Below are 4518 nucleotides of genomic sequence, written 5' to 3'. Positions count from 1 at the left end.
TCACGTTATCCCTGCTCATCCCAAACCATCCCCAACCCACCTCCTCCTCCTCTACCCCTCAAACACCCCAAGGAACCCCCAAATCTTATATCCTATATCCCAACACACACATTTCCCTGCTCCCCACCACATCCCCAAACTCCCCTCATCGCCTTTCCAAGCACCCCAACGCCCCCTGACACCCCAATTTCACCCCGGTCCCTCCCAGTTCGCTCCCCACACACATCCCGGACCGCCCCGCCCCGGGGACGGGGGCACAGGAAGAGGATGAGGAGCAGGGCCGGTGCCCCCTGCCCAGCCGGGACCCTCCGGCGCAGGGCCGGTGTCCCCTGCCCAGCCGGGACCCTCCGGCGCAGGGCCGGTGCCCCCTGCCCAGCCGGGACCCTCCGGCGCAGGGCCGGTGCCCCCTGCCCAGCCGGGACCCTCGGCCGCCGCTCACCTCCCGTCCCCCGGCGGCCCCGCGGCCTCGGCCCCGCTCCGCCCGGCGCCGCCGGCCCCGCCCGCATCACCAGCGAGGAGCGGCGGGAGCGGCCGCGCGGGGAGCGCCGGGACAGCGCCGGGAGGACCGGGAGAGCGGCATGGGAACCGGGATTGGGAACGGAATGGGAACCGGGACTGGGAACGGGAGAGCGGGCCGGGAAAGGGGATGAGAACAGGGCTGGGGAACGGGAGAGCGGGCTGGGAACGGAGCTGGGGACCGGGACTGGGGACTGGGCTCGGACCGGGCTCGGACCGGGACTGGGAGCCAGGCTGGGGAACGGGAGAGCGGGTTGGGAACTGGGCTGGGACCGGGGAACAGGGCTGGGGACCGGACTGGGAACCGAGCTGGGACCGGGGGGAGCGGACGGGGAACGGGACTGGGGAGCGGGACTGAGGAACTGGACTGGGAACGGGATTGGGGAACAGGCAGGGACCGGGAGAGCGAGCTGGGACCGGGACTGGGGAACGGGGCAGGGAACAAGAGAGCGGACTGGGGAATAGGACTGGGGAACGGGACTGGGAATGGGGGGGGGGGGGGGGGGGGGGGGGTGGAGCGGGCTGGGAACGGGACTGGGAATGGGAGAGCGGGCTGGGAACGGGACTGAGGAAGGAGACTGCCATCGGGCATGGGGACCAGGCAGAGCGGGCTGGGAACCGGGTTGGGGAACGGGCTGGGACCGGGGGGAGCGGACTGGGAACAGGGCTGGGGCTTGGGCTGGGGACGGGAGTGGGCTAGGAACGGGACTGGGGACCGGGGATGTGAACGGGGCAGGGACCGGCGGGGAGCGGAACCCGGGACCAGGGCTGGGGAGCGGGCTGGTACCGGGTCGAGAACCAGTCTGGGAACGGGGATGGGGGTGCCTCGGGATAGCGATGGCGTGTGGGAAATCCCTCTGGGAAGAGGCAGTGTCCATACAGGAAGGAGGCAGAGGATGCTGCAGCTTCATTCAGTAAAGGAGAGCGGCCCTGGGGCTCATCCCCGCGGGGTTTTCTCTCTCTCGGTTCCTTTATCCCAAACTGCGCCGCTCGCTGCCCTCTGCCTGCCCCTCTGGCCGGGGTACCAGGGAGGTGCAGCCTTCCCGAGCCCCCTGCCACATATCCCCCCCTGAACAGGTTATTTACCCCACAGTTTAGGAACTCAGGGTTGTGCGGCCCCATTTGGCTGGTTCAGGAGTTTTGTCCGGGCTCTGGAACAAACCCTCGGTTGAAGTTGGTACAGACAGTAAACCCCATATCAGAGCCGTTAACAGCCATCCCCTCACCCTGGAATTGTTTGTAGAGACATAAGCGCACATCTTCCCTATCAGGAATGAGGATGGGGTTGGGGATGAGAATGGGAATGGGGAAAGGGTGTAGGGATGGGGATAGAGATGAGGATTGGTGTGGGAATAGGGATGGGTGCAGGGTTGGGTGCATTAAATACCCGAGGTGGTATTTTTTGTTTGGACTTAGATGTTTATTAATTCTTATCTATATTACAGTCCCACAGACTGTGAGTTCTACAGCACTTCACTCTAACAAACTAAAAATAGAGTCTTATCTCTTTCTCTACAAGTGTTTTTTAAGGATAAACTGTCTAATTAAGAAATGACTCTTAAATTATTTTTACTTTTAACCTAACGACTAACTACCCACGGCTTGTAATGTGGAATTTTATCTAATTACACAATACCACCTAAACCTATTAAGAAGAAGGATTAGTCTCTGTCCTAAAACTTCCATCTTGCTTTATATATATTACTGTATTCTAAAACCTTTGAGTTTTCTTCTATGTGATGTTACACATTTCTATTCAAACTATACACTTATAATCTCAGTTTTATCATTCAATTTTGGAAGTCTTCTTTATGGCTTTAGGTCAAATGCAGTGTTCTCTTGGGGGTCATTGCTTGTCAGCACAGAAAGTCTAAAATTCTCAGTAACCAGGGTTCCAGCAGGGGTGGGACTGGATGATCTTTAATAATCTTCCCAAACCCAAACCATCCCCTGGCATCACTCTGGATTTTGCATTGCAGGTGTTGCAGCAGCAACACAACACAAACTGCTCTCACAGGACATTCGTCTGAAAAAGCAGCAGAATAAAAAGAGTAAACAATAAATCATTGCTGAACAAGGGAGCTCTGCACTCAAGAGCTGTGACGTGGAGCTGTTATCTGAGTTGTTGCTGTCTCTCAGCAATAGCAGCCCTGCTCAGCACCACTGAATGGCCACTGGTGTTTTCCTGTTCCTCTGACAGATACCACTCCCCACGAACACATTTATAAGGAAAAAAAAATATTTCCATCTACACATCAGCAATGATCTACCCAGTGGAGCAGGGGAGAAACAAAAAGCTGATTTTTGCCTCGCCACAGCCCCAGCTGTAAGAATGTGAACAATGAGGCACAGAGCACCACTGAAGTTCCAAAGAAAACAAGTTTACATGCAGACAGGATTGAGCCAGATAAGCTGACACCATCTGTATCCCATATGAGAAGCTTTGCCAGGGAATTTGAAGCCAATCTATGCTTCCATTTTTAAGCAGAAAATCCTTATGTCAAAGAAAAAAAAATCTGTAGAGAAAAGCATGGACTGAGTATTTGGGGCTAAAGGCATAAAAATAAAACTGCACCACTTAATACTGGAGTGTTGGGAGAATCTTTCTGTTAAGCACTACAAATAAACAAACAAAAAAGCCACAAAACAACCAAACCCAGGGCACATCCTGAAATGGCAGCATGGTTTATACATATAAAACAGGAATATATTTGAAGGTTTCCTTCCTCAGGGTGCTATGGAGTGGGGTCGGCACACTTTAGAAATGGCACATGCAGGGTCAGACAGCCCAGCCAAGGGGGTCACACAAACTCAGGCATTATTCCCTAAATCCTCAGGGAGCTGGGGAAGTGCCAACGTGAGCAGGGCCTTGCTGTGAAAATACCTTGCAGTTATTTCACTGAATGGGTTTCTAGGCTGTATTAAATGCAAATTCACTAATTCTTGCCATGGCATGGGCGTTAGAAAGAGGCAGGACACTCATCTACTCAGCTCCCCAGGGCACTCAGGAAAATGTGATTTTTTGACTGACCTCCTGTTGGAGTTATCCTGCCAACCTCAGAACAAAAGACTGCTTTATTAGATTGCTTGCCTTTGGGATTTTTTTAGGATTTAATGATCCTAGCCATGACTGGGAAAGAACAGAGCGTGTCAAATACTGGAACTTTCCCTAAAATTTTAAATTAAGCTAGAAGAGAACACACTGACATGCAAAACCCTTGACAGCTCTCTGGATGAATGCAAGCTGGCATTTGGTGGTTGTGTTAAAATAGACATGATGGCTTGTTAGAGCTCAAATATCCTCAACACTGCTTCCTGAGTGAGCAGGAGGGCTGGACACTAAGCCTGGGTTTAAAAGGCCACAGTGCTGCTTCCAAGGTAAATAATTGTGAATTGCTCCAGTGATAGCACACAGCTCTGCCTGAAAGGAAAGGTACACCCTGGTCTGACAGACAAGGCTCTGACAGGCATTATGCCCTTCACAAATGCTTATTTATGGTTATGTGGATGCACCTTGTGGGTGTCTGAGAAGTGGAGTGAAACCACTGCTGTGTATCTGAGGGTTTAGATGGGATATTGGGATGGAATTTTTGGCTGTGAGGGTGGGGAGGCCCTGGCACAGCTTTCCCAGAGCAGCTGTGGCTGCCCCTGGATCCCTGGCAGTGCCCAAGGCCAGGCTGGATGGGGCTTGGAGCACCCTGAGACAGTGGAAGGTGTCCCTGCCATGGCAGGGGTGGAATAGGATGAGCTTTAGTGTCCCTTCCAACCCAAACCATTCTGGGATTCTGGCACCTTAGATATGCAAACAGTGAACCCAAACCATTGCCAAGAGGGGGAGGAGTGTAAGATGAAAACCTCAGCACACTCCATGTTACACCTGTCCAGGAACCAGAGCCGCCGTGAAAAGCTGCTGGAGGTGTTGGAAAAGAAATGAAATTTAGCAAAATATTTAATTATAGTGAGTTGTGTGTGAACTGGTTTGTTAAAAAGTAGTTTTGTAGC

The sequence above is a fragment of the Ammospiza nelsoni genome, chromosome 1, assembly GCF_027579445.1.
Source record: "Ammospiza nelsoni isolate bAmmNel1 chromosome 1, bAmmNel1.pri, whole genome shotgun sequence".
In the NCBI taxonomy this organism is placed as follows: domain Eukaryota; kingdom Metazoa; phylum Chordata; class Aves; order Passeriformes; family Passerellidae; genus Ammospiza; species Ammospiza nelsoni.
This window is presented reverse-complemented; position numbering follows the sequence as displayed.